Below are 13,018 nucleotides of genomic sequence, written 5' to 3' on the forward strand. Positions count from 1 at the left end.
GCGTATTTTTTTCTTACAGTTTTCGTGTTTATTTCTTAAGATACTTGGTTAACAAAGTATTAGATAAGCTTTTTGAATTTGGAGATTATGTCTCCTCTCCCAGAAATCCACAATATGAACTTGATATATTGGACTACAGAGGATCAATATAGACTATAAGACACACAGTATGCCCCCTCTAACCTGCTGAAAGAGAGTTTGCCTCTGGAAGGAACTAGCTTCCTTCCAACAAAGTGTCACACTAAATGGTGTTGAACACTGACTCTTCTTGGAGTGCAAAAGACTTATTTGCTGAGGTCTCTTGTGCAATATTTGACATATTCCTTATAAGCTTTACCTTAACTCTTTTTTATGGATACTTTTCTCTCTCTCTCTTATTTTTTATTTTTATTTTTATTTATTTATTTATTTATTTTTAGATGGAGTTTCACTCTGTCTCCTAGGCTGGAGTACAGTGGCATGATCTCAGCTCACTGCAACCTCTGCCTCCTGGGTTCAAGTGGTTCTCCTGTCTCAGCTTCACGAGTAACTGGGATTACAGGCATGCACCACCACACCTGGCTAATTTTTGTATTTCTAGTAGAGACAGGGTTTCACCATGTTTACCAGGCTCGTCTTGAACTCCTGACCTACTGAGAGTATTTCTTAAACCTCTTATCTAAAATTCATCACCCTCTTCAATTTCAGCATTTGTCTATTCCTTTATTTTTTTCCATAACATGCCTTCACATACCATAACACTCCCTTACACTGTGCCATTTATCTGTTTAGCACCATGCTTACAATGTTTTATAAAGGTAGATTTCATGGAATCAGCAACCTATCAATCTTACTAATCTGTACCTTCCACATATAGTAGGTTCTCTTAATTACGTAATAAATTAATGACTCGATAAACTGTATCTTTCTCAAATTCCATAGGATGGATTTCTATTATATGTGTTCCCAGACTTTTTCCTTAAAAAGCCTCTATCTTAGGTTCCTATGCTTGCCTTCAGGAGACTCACTTAACTGTCCTTTCTCTTTCGATTAACTCAAATGCTATCAGGTATAGTCATGGAATCATATTGTGGGTTTCCATGACTATACTTGAAGTGATTCCATACCTGATAGCATTTGATAGGTCAGGAACATGAGCCTTAGAATGAGTGTACTTTGTGATATTTATTATGTTGTCAGAGATGAGTGTTCTAACACCCAAGGATTCTTCGCATTCCCAATATGTGAAAGTGTGTTTGCAACCACAGAGAAAAGCACTCAATGCAGACTTGATTTTATATATTTTGCTTTCAGGTAAAATTAAACTTAAATTTTGGTTTCTGCATCTGTAAAATTCTGAAGAAAATTTTATGTTCATTCATAGTGAGTGAAATATTGGCCAGCTCTATCTAGGACAGAAGATAGAAAGAGAATAGGATTTCATGACATTAACAACAATGTTTTACATGAATGCAAGGAGGTAGAAATAGATCCCTCACCCAGTGTGTGGTGTGCTTGTGTGGACTGTGTGCTTAAGCATTTGATACAGACACTTTTTATTCCTATATTTCTTGGAATTTGGTAAAATAAATATATCCTCCTTCCCCACCCCTTATTGTATTTCTCCATCATTTTCAACCACTTTTCCATCCTTTCATAAAGCTGATCACCTTTTGTGTACTCTGGGCTGAGGATATAAGCAAAATTGCTATGCAGTTGTGGTTTGAAACATTTTTTTTTTTTTGAGACAAGTTCTTACTCTATCACCCAAGCTGGAAGGCAGTGGTGTGACCGTGGCTCTCTGCAGCCTCCATCTCCTGTGCTCAAGCGATCCTTCCACATCAGCCTCCCAAGTGGGTGAAACCAGAGGCATGTGTCATCATGCCTGGCTAATTATTTTATTTATTTATTTATTTATTTGAGACAGAGTCTCGCTCTATCTCCTAGGCAGGAGTGTACTGTTGCAATCTCAGATCACTACAACATCTGCCTCCTGGGTTCAAGGGATTCTCATGCCTCAGCCTCCCAAGTAGCTGGGATTACAGGTGTGTGCCACACTCCTTTCTAATTTTTGTATTTTTAGTAGAGACAGGGTTTCACCATTTTGGCCAGACTGGTCTTGAACCCCGACCTCAAGTGATCCGCCTACCTCAGCCTCCTGAAGTGCTGGGATTACAGGCATGAGCCACTGCGCCTGGCCTTATTTTTTTCATATTATATTTATTTGTTTGTTTGTTTATTTATTTATTTTTAACAGTGCGGGGTTTCTACAGGCTGGTCTGAAATTCCTGGGCTCAAGTGATCCTCCCACCTCAGCCTCCCAAAGTGCTGGACATAACCACCCCATGAGCCACCAAGCCTGGCCTGAAGCACTTCTTTACGTTTGGTAAACAACTACTGCCCAGAGGCCCCCAAGGCCCCCATCTCACTTTCTGTTCCCCAGGAATCTTCTGTGTTCTCATGATATACAAACCGAAAAGTTAACGCCTATTATAACAGGGGTTCTTGAACCCTGCTTCATTCAGTGCTGATATCTGAAGACTTTCTGGTTGCATGATGGCCATGCGTAGTCCTGCTTTAAAGTTCTCACTACCTGGCTTCTGAACATCACCCCTGGCACCTTTCTCACAATCCACAGAGCCACTCTGCACATACTCCCTAAACCTTACCCTGTCCAGAGAGGAAAAGACCATGGAAGGTGAAAGGGGAAAAGAGGCAACCTTCATGCTGGTGTTGGGACCACAAATGCCCAAATGCCTGTCCTAACACCATCTGATATTCTGAATAGCACACCACAAATTGAGATGAATAAAAGGTATCCAATGCCCTTAAATATACATAGAGAGAAATAGACAAGTTAAAAGGCAATTACTGTACAGTTACGTTCCGTAGAGTTTTGTGCACTAAGCAGGATCTTCAACCCAGCCTTAACACTGAAAGAACTAGAATCAGAGGAAATTGCCTTTAAGCAAAATCCTGAAGGCCATATAGCCAAGAAAGTTGCAGGTATGCTATTGGGGAGGGCAGAAAAAAATCCTGTGTAGATCTCCAAGGAGGCGATGGTCCTTGCGTCTTAGGGAAACAGAAAGTAGTTCAGTGGGGAGAGAATTGATAACTGAGAGAGAGAGAGAGATACTGGAAGTGAGAATTAGGGGTAGAGACATGGTAAAGATCATTTGTGCCAAGGGAAGGATGTTTTTCAATCTTTTTCTCCATACTCTAGCAGAGTTTGCTTTACGAAACCTTACTTCTTAAAAACTGTTATCATCACTCCACATTTCTCAAAGGAATAAATCCAAGCCTTTACCCATATTTCCCTAGAATCATATTTACAAAATGATATTAATATTAAAAAAAAAAACAAAGGAGATTGCAAGACAGAGAAATGACATTAAAACATGGAACATTTGTCCATCTTTCTACCTGTGGTAACATTTAAAAGCCTGCATATTACAAAGGCTGAAAGCATTGGCCCAGAGACAGGCAGCTTGGGGAGTACCCAGGTCTGAGTCCCTGATTAGACCCATAACATTGTAAAAGCTTCTCCACCAGTCAGCCTTCATCTATAAAAAACGGGTTAAGCATAGAGCATGCAAAGGGAGTGGGAAGTTGCCTGCCCCAGATGCGTTCACTAAGTTCACTACCACTGATTTTATTTAAATTATAGAACGGATAAGTGAATATGACTGCAGTTATGAGAAAAAGCCATAACATTCTTCTTCTTTTATTTTTATTTTTTTCTGAATAACTATTTGAGCACAAACTAATATCTTGTTGCAGGTATTACATAGTGGTGGACAGCCTGGAAGGCAGGATATTATAAGGGCTTAATTTAAAGTCATCTCAGTCAAGTAAATTAACATATTTTAATAACTTCCTACATCATAGAAATAAGCCTGAAGCTGTTTTAGAATGTGTAGGCTGAGGTGAGGAGGCAGCCCAGAAGGAAACTAGATAAAGTGTAAACAAATTCAAAGATTATAGGCAGTTAATGGAATGGTGAGAATGAGATTGTATCTTCAATTTACAGGGACATCATGGGATAATTTAGGTAAATGAGACAGTTAAAAACTATGTCCAGATAACAGGAAACATACTGGAGTACTGTTATTATCCCAAGTTTTCTTTTCTATCATTCAGAAGCATCTACACAGTAATCATCAAAGAATGTAGCTGTGTGTATAATTTGCAAGAAGACCTAAAATTTTCTTTATTGCAAAGACAACCTGATTGCCTCACTATCTAAAAGGAACAACGAACATAAATTATAGCTAGAAAATTGCCTCACTAATGTAGTCCCAAATTAACCTCCGTAAATACTTTCATATGTTCAGGCATCACCAGGGACATAACTCTAAAAACATTTAAATGTATTACTGCAACCCAACTAGTGGATGAAAATATGTTGTTTGGCCTGGTATTAGAAAAGCTGAAAAGTCTTTCAAGTATTGTCATCACTCTTATTATTCATTATCTTTACATATCTCTCTTTAAATGGATGTGTTATATCCAGTTTCTTTCTATTCACTTCTAGTAAAGAATGATCATGCAAAAATTTTAAAATATTAAGAATAAAGATTTCGATAGCCATAGCTCTAAGTATCAATGTTTTTCTTCAAGACTTTTTATGCATCTTTATCTTAAAATATCTTATGCATCGTGTTCCAAAAGGGGTATAAAATTGCATCTAAACCTGTATTATCTTTTCCTAAACCATGATATGAACTATTAATATTTTAAAGCAAGTGTGTGTGTGTGGGGGGGTGTTTTTAGCATATTAGGACAAGTTAGTAATCGAGCAAGTATTCTGCTTTTATGTTATAGCAATTTGTTTTGTGGGTAAGTGCTCATAAAACAAGCATCACTCTTTTGTAGAATATGGTTTTAGATTATAAATATGCCCAAAGGCTCAGCAAAGGGAATCTGACTATAAATTTAGCAGAAATAATAAATGTACTAGTTTCCACTGCTTTCCCAGAAAATCAGAATGTCCCTTTTTAATGTTACTGGATTCATGTGTGCTCAGAAGCAGGCCAAAGCACCTTAACTGTTTCTTGTTGTCTCCTTCCTCTTTTCCTTCTTTTTCTTCTTCTTCATCTTTTTTTGTTGGGGGAGGGTAACAGGGGTAAAAATATTGCCTGAATATACATTTCTCTAGAAGGGAAATTAAACTGCTGTTTAACTTGATCTGATCATTCCTGTCTTGAATTGTTTCTTCTCTTCTGTTGCTATATTTTAGGTTCAGAGTTCAATTAGCAAAATTATAGTTTTGTTTTTCCCCTGGTGAGTGTCTTTTAAATAAAATGATTTAACCAAGAAACTGCTTTGTGAGTGATTACATTTATCTCAGCATGCATTCCACTTCTCTCTGGTTTGGCCAATCAGAGATATAACAAAGGCCTACGACTTCTATCACATCTACAAACTATACTGTTTAGCCTTACATTAAAACCTCAAACCTAATCTCTAAATAACTTAATCTCTAAATACTGGAATCTCTAAAGTGTTCAAATCTCTGCATACTACTTATAGACATGATATCCATCTAATTCAAAAGACAGAGTTTATGAATATTGGTTCCCTTAAGCTACTGTAAATACCTCCCTAGGAGACACTGTGCTTAGTTTAGTGATAAATTTTAAAAATGAAAATGAATATATTCATGCATATCAGATGTTATAAGGTCAACAATTGATTTGACTTAGAAAGAAATTGATTTTATTCTGATTTAATGACCTCTGTGCCTTTTTAGTCTTAAAATATTATTTCTTTCATTAAATAATAGTGGTAACAGTGAAGAGTTCCCTCACTAACGTGTATTATGATGAATTGGCAAAATAATTATTTAAAATGTTTTCATTATTATTTATGATTTGTATGTGTTTTAAATCCATCCCTTTATTTTTTATATTGTTGTTCTGATGAAAATTCCAGACTTGGATGACATGATTGGAAGTTTAAACTGAAAATACCCTAATTTTCTTTTCTTTTCTTTTTTTTATTTCATTGTTTTTAAATCAACCTTATTTTAAACTCCCTCTTATACAGAGACACACTACACAATACAGTGTTACAGCAGAAAATAAATTATTTACAAAAATCATTTAGAGTAAAATCACATTTTTATTTCAACAAATATATCAGATTAATTGTATCTTTATGATCGTTTGTTGCTATAAGTTTATTCATACTGGGAAAATTGTCACATTAAAAATTCTCAAAATAGTTTAAACACAGGTCAAATCTTCTCATTCTGCTAAGCCCCTGAGCTCTTGGAAGAGGCTGACCTTATGCATTGACCTCTTCCCCAGCTACCCTGGTCTCTTCTCTCCAGAATGACTTTGCTACATGCTCTGGCCTCAAAGCTACTTTTATCTCCTCTCACATTAACTCTAGGTGAACATTTAATGATATCACCTTTTTAGCCAACGATGCTCTGCAGAAACCATGCAGCTTCTCTGACAAGTAGACTTAGAGTCCCTGCCCCAAATAGGACCTCATACCATTTTCCTGATGCTTACTGACAAGGAAGAGGATCCAGATGAGGGTACGTTTTGGGTATCCTTCTTATTATTCATAAAATTGCCTGTAATGGTCAATCTTTTAACATCTCCAAGCTTCATGTCTCAGATGATCATTCAAACATCGGATGGCAAAGAGGTCAATGTCGATGTCAAGCTTATTGGCAAACAAGTGGTGCTTGCGCAGCATCCATTTCAAGTCACCAGCTCTGAAAATGCACACCAAGTGCATGTGGTCCCCATGGCGGGGTGGGTAGGGAGCACCCTTGGAAACATCACCCTCCAAGTGCTGCCACTTGACAAATCTGGCAACTGCATGTGTGTCAGGCAAGTCATACTTATGGCTTGTGGAGAGTGAGCTGGGGACTTCAGGAAGACTCTGGATGGTGGCTCAGAGATGCTCATCGGGGCTGTATGTGTCTTGCGCCCACTCCATAAACTTTTGGATTTTTTTAATCCTGAAGTACATACCCTACATACTCCCTACTGACCACAAAATAGACACACCCTGAACAAAGAAGTGTCTCAAGTGGAGGAGGCATTTTAACATTCCCTGTGTTTGTCAGCTTTCCAAAAACCTCATACTGCTTTTTCCACCTTTCTCCTCTATTGGATGGCATCCTCTCCATTTCGAGGTTGTTTTCTCCCATTAACAACTTGATCTTCCTGACAATTGCTAGGTTGGCTTTAATAGGAAAATCCATACCACAAAGTTTTATCAAGTATTTCCAGCCTGCACTCATTGCTTAGAGGTCCTCATGCAGTTGAGGTCATCCTGAACCTGGCTCCATGATGCATAAACCATACTCTCCAATCAGCTGGCCACAAAGACTTTACTAAAACAGAATGCAATGTCCATCACTGCAGCTAAAAAGGAATCCTCTGATTTTTTGTCTATGTGAATGTGATAGAAATTCTGAGGCATATAGATGCCCTCAGTATCCTGTCAAGCATTTCAATCTTGTGATGAACCACTATAGAATATGCTGTTTGAAACTCCGCCTGTTCTTTACAAAGGGGTTCTATGGTATATTGATATATTTGTGCCTCCTGATGAAATAAGTATGGTCACTGGTCATGTTTATATAGTTGGCACGTGTTCACTGAGGGTACTTTTAAAATTTCACTGTTAGCATCTCAAACTTTACCTTTTGGATTTCATCTACATCACCCTGTAAAACTTTGCTGCAATTAATTTCACTACTAGGATTCTCTCCAACAAGCTCCAAGTGTTTTGTAATGGTGTGTGTGTATATATACATATATGTTCCTTCATATATATATATACAGGTTTCTTTACCCATTTATTGATTGATGGGCATTTGGACTGGTTTCATATTTTTGCAATTGCAAATTGTACTGCTATAAACATGTGTGTGCAAGTATCTTTTCCATATAATGCCTTCTTTTCCTCTGGCTAGATAACCAGTAGTGGGATTGCTGGATCAAATGGTAGATCAGATTTTAGCTCTTTAAGAAATCTTCATACTACTTTCCATAGTGATTGTACTAGTTTACATTCCCACCAGCAGAGTGAAAATGTTCCCTTTTCACCACATCCGCATCAACATCTATTTTTTGATTTTTTCATTACAGCTATTCTTCCTGGAGTAAGGTGGTATTGCACTGTGGTTTTTGTTTATAATTCCCTGACCATTAGTGATTTTGAGCATTTTTTCATATGTTTGTTGGCCATTTGTATATCTTCATTTGAGAATTGTCTATTCATGTCCTTAACACATTTTTTGATAGGATTATTTGTTTTACCCTTGCTAATTTGTTTGAGTTCCTTGTAGATTTTCAATATTATTCCTTTGCCAGATGCATAGTTTGCAAAGATGATCATATGATTTTTGTTCTGAATTCTGTTTATGTGGTGTATCACATTTATTGACTTGCCTATGTTAAACCATCCCTGCATCCCTAGTATGAAACCCACCTGTTCATGGTGGATTTTCTTGATGATATGCTGTTGGATTCAGTTAGCTAATATTTTGTTGAGGATTTTTGCATCTATGTTCATCAGGGATATTGCTCTGTAGTTTTCTTTTCCTTTTTTTTTTTTTTTTTGAGATGGAGTCTTGCTCTGTTGCCCAGGCTGGAGTGCAGTGGTGCAATCTGCACCCACTGCAACCTCTGCCTCTCGGGTTCAAGTGATTCTCCCACCCCTGCCTCCTTAGTGGCTGGGATTACAGGCACCCATCTTCATGTCCAGCTAATTTTTTTTCTATTTTTGTAGAGACAAAGTTTCACCATGTTGGCCAAGCTGGTTTCAAACTCCTGACCTCAGGTGATCCGCCCACCTTGGCCTCTCAAAGTGCTGGGATTACAGGCATGAGCCTCCGCATCTGGCCGTTTTCTTTTTTTGTTGTTGTTGTTATGTCCTTTCTGAGTTTGGGTATTTGGATGATACTGGCTTCATAGAATGATTTAGGGAGGATTCCCTCTTTCTCTGTCTTTGGAATAGGTCCAATAGAATTGGTACTAATTCTTTGAATTTCTGAGATAATTCAGCTGCGAATCCATCTGGTCCTGGACTTCTATTTTTTGGCAATATTTTTTCTTACCATTTCAATCTCGCTGTTTGTTATTGGTCTCTTCAGAGTTTCTATTTCTTCCTGGTTTAATCTAGGAGGGTTGTATATTTCCAGGAATTTATCCATCTCCTCTAAGTTTCCTAGTTTATGTGCATAAAGGTGTTCATAGTAACCTTGAAGATCTTTTGTATTTCTGTGGTATGCATTGTAATAGCTGCTGGTTCATTTTTAATTGAGCTTTTTTGGATCTTCTCTCTTTTTTCTTGATTAATCTCATTAGTGTTCTATCAATTTTGTGTATCTTTTCAAAAAACCAGTTTTTTGTTTCATTCATCTTTTGTATTTTTTGTTTGTTTCAGTTTCATTTAGTTCTTCTTTGATCTTTGTTATTTCTTTTCTTCTGCTGGGTTTGGGCTTGGTTTGTTCTTGTTTCTCTCATTCCTTGAAGTGTGACCTTAGGCTGTCTATTTGTGCTCTTTCAGACTTTTTGATGTAGGCATTTAAGGCTATGAACTTTCTTCTTAGCAACAATCTTGCTGTATCCCAGAGGTTTTAATAGGTTGGGTCACTATTATCACTCAGTTCAAATAATTTTTAATTTATTTTCATCTTGATTTCATTGTTGACATGATAATCACTCAGGAGCAGGTTATTGAATTTCATGTATTTACATGGTTTCAAGGATTCTTTTTGTAGTTCATGTGCAATTTTATTCCACTGTGGTCTGAGAGAGTATTTGATATAATTTCAATTTTCTGAAATTTACTGAGACTTGTTTTGTGGCCTATTGATATGGTTTGGTGGTTTCCCCCTCCAAATCTCATCTTAAATTCTCATGTGTTAAGGGAGGAATCCAGTGAGAGGTAATTGAATCATGGGGTAGGTCTTTCCCATGCTGTTCTTGTGGTAGTGAATAAGTCTCATGAGATCTGATGGTTTTATAAAGGGTAGTTTCTCTGCACAAGCTCTCTTTGTCTGCTGCCATCCATGTAAGACGTGACTGGCTTCTTGCCTTCTGCCATGACTGTGAGGCTTCACCAGCCACGTGAAACTGTAAGTCCATTAAACCTCTTTCTTTTGTAAATGGCCCAGTCTCGGGTATGTCTTTATCAGCAGCATGAAAATGGACTAATACAGTAAATTGATACCAGTAGAGTGGGGCACTGCTGAAAAGATATCCAAAAATGTGGAAACAACGTTGGAACTGGGTAACAGGCAGAGGTTGGAAGAGTTTAGAGGGCTCAGAAGAAGATAGGAAAATGTGGAAAAGTTTGGAACTTGCTAGAGACTTGTTAACAGTTTCGCCCAAAATATTAGTAGCCAAATGGACAATAAAGCCCAGGCTGAGGTCGTCTCAGATGGAAATGAGGAACTTGTTGGAAACTGGAGCAAATGTGGCTCTTGCTATGTTTTAGCAAAGAGACTGGCAGCATTTTGCCCATGCCCTAGAGATTTGTGGAACTTTGAACTTGAGAGAGATGATTTAGGATATCTGGTGGAAGAAATTTCTAAGCAGCAAGGCAATCAAGAGCTGACTTGGGTGCTGTTAAAGGCATTTGGTTTTATCAAAGGACCAGACTTTAGAAAATTTGCAGTGAGACAATGCAAGAGAAAAAAAAATCCCATTTTCTGGGGAGAAATTTAAACCAGCTGCAGATATTTGCATATGTCACTAGGAGCCAAATATGAATCCCTAAGACAATGGGGAAAATGTCTCCAGGGCATGTCAGAGGTCTTCACTGCAGCCCCTCCCATCACAGGCCTGAAGGCCTAGGAGGAATAAGTGGTTTTGTGGGCCAGGCCCAGGGTCCCTGTGCTGTGTGCAGCCTACAGACTAAATGCCCTGAGTCCCAACTGCTCCAGCCATGGCTGAAAGGGGCCAATATAGAGCTTGGGCTGTGGCTTCAGAGAGTGCAAGCCTCGAGCCTTGGCAGCTTTGGGAGCCTCTGCCTAGATTTCAGAGGATATTTGGAAATGTCTGAATGCCCAGGCAGAAGTTTGCTGCAGAGGTTTCCATACATCCTCTGAAATCTAGGCAGAGGTTCCCAAAGCTCAATTCTTGACTTTTCTGCACTGGCAGGCCCAAAACCACATAGAAGTTGCCAAGGCTTGAGGCTTGCTAGGGCAATGTGGAAGGAAACTGTGGGGTCAGGGCCCCACACAGAGTACCTACTGGGACACTGCCTAGTGGAACTGTGAGAAGAGGGCCACCATCCTCCAGACCCCAGAATAAAAGATCCACTGACAGCTTACACATGCGCCTGGAAAAACTGCAGACACTCAATGACAGCCCATGAAGGCAGCTGGGCTCTTAATCTGATAGGTTTTCCTTTATATGTTACCTGATGCTTTTGCCTCATAGCTCTTAAGGTTCTTTGCTTTGCCTGACCATATTTTTAACTTTTCTTACCAAATCCTGGCTAAAAAAAAAATTACAGCCTGAAGACATTTCCATGAAAAAATAGGGGTAAGGGAAAAACTTTTATCTCCTGAACTCGCCTATCTTTTGATCATAATCTTTCTGAGAACATTGTAACTCACAGCACATTTTATGAGAGTAAGGGTAGAGGTAGTATGTATGTACAGATTAAAGATTATTAAAACAATATGTTTGTCTACCCTCTGGTCCCAAATCAAATACCCTCATATGTCAGACTTTGGGAGCATCCTGTATAATCCTCCTGTTGCTCCCAAAGAATACCTATGCCCTCACCATCATTAGCTCAGTGTTGATGTTTTATATTATTTTATCCTGTAGGTATGTTTTCCTAAATTTATAACCATATGAATTCACCTTAATATAGATGACATAATATTTTATCTATGCTTTTTTTGGCCTTTCTTTTCATCACCTGCATGTGGCAATGCATCCACAGTGACATATGCAGCAATAATTCATTTATGAATATATCAAAATTAATTCATCCATTCGTATGTTAATGGTCATTTGGGTCATTTCTACTTTTTTTCTTCCACTTAAAATAATGTTGTAAACTTTCTTTATATGCTTCCTGGTGAGTGTATGAGTAATTCCATTACTGGATAGCATGGGATCCAACTTCAACTTTACCAAATAATCCTAAATTGTTCCCACAGGAGTGCATGAGAGTCTCCACTGCCCAACATCTTTAGTATTATTTGTCATAATCAATTTCTAAAGTGTATATATTCGTGAGAAACATTGTTGTCAAACCATGTCGTGTTTTTAATTTGCATTTCCTTAGTTATCAATATCATTTCTTTGTAAGTATAATGACTATGTAACACATTAGGCAAAGAATTACTAAGCATACTTGTGAATCCTGAGTTCAAAAAAGTCTACTGCAATTGTATCATGTTTTCATGAAAGATGGGATGGTCAAAATGTCATCTGAATTTGTCAAACTAGAGGCAAAGAAGCTGGGGGTTTGTACTCTTGAATGTGGTTATGGACTTTGGCCAGCACTATAGGGGGATTGATATAAACCCTCACGTGTTTCTGGCTCTCTATTCAGGCAATGAAACCCCTGCTGCTAAAGGGTCATCTACCATAGAAGAGTAACAACTGGGCCAGTAGAGAGAAAAGCGCACTTTGAAGCAAGCAGAGAGGTACACAGAAATAGTAACAGAAATCTCAGGGCACTCATCTACACAGAGTACAATGGCATCCTCTCTAGGAGAATCTTGGTAGTTTGGTAAATGGAAAAGGGGTTCTTACCAAAGTGTTCAACTTAGAAGGATTTCTCTATAGCTATCTTTAAGGACTGTTCTATACCCAGTTGTCAGCAATGTGTTGACCAGTCACATCAGTGAAGACATAGAAACTATGTATATCAGATATGAAGATAATTTCAAACTAGGAAAAATAACAAACACAAAATGGATCAAATTAAGTTTTAAAATGCTGTTAATAGGCATGATTAGCAGACATGAAGAAGACAAATTTAAAATCTTTTATTTATATTTTTAAATTCACTTATTTACATACAGAAAGGAGAACCA

At 37.9% G+C, this 13,018-nt stretch overlaps 1 protein-coding gene and 1 pseudogene across 3 annotated transcripts in view; both read right to left on the minus strand.

Moving 5' to 3' along the window:
• The window catches only part of CDH12 (cadherin 12), a 1,137,115-nt gene that overhangs the window by 853,165 nt on the left and 270,932 nt on the right, over positions 1-13,018 (minus strand).
• LOC100453084 (beta-1,3-galactosyl-O-glycosyl-glycoprotein beta-1,6-N-acetylglucosaminyltransferase-like) lies at positions 6,366-7,762 on the minus strand (annotated as a pseudogene).

This window comes from Pongo abelii, chromosome 4 (genome assembly GCF_028885655.2).
Source record: "Pongo abelii isolate AG06213 chromosome 4, NHGRI_mPonAbe1-v2.0_pri, whole genome shotgun sequence".
In the NCBI taxonomy this organism is placed as follows: Eukaryota; Metazoa; Chordata; class Mammalia; order Primates; family Hominidae; genus Pongo; species Pongo abelii.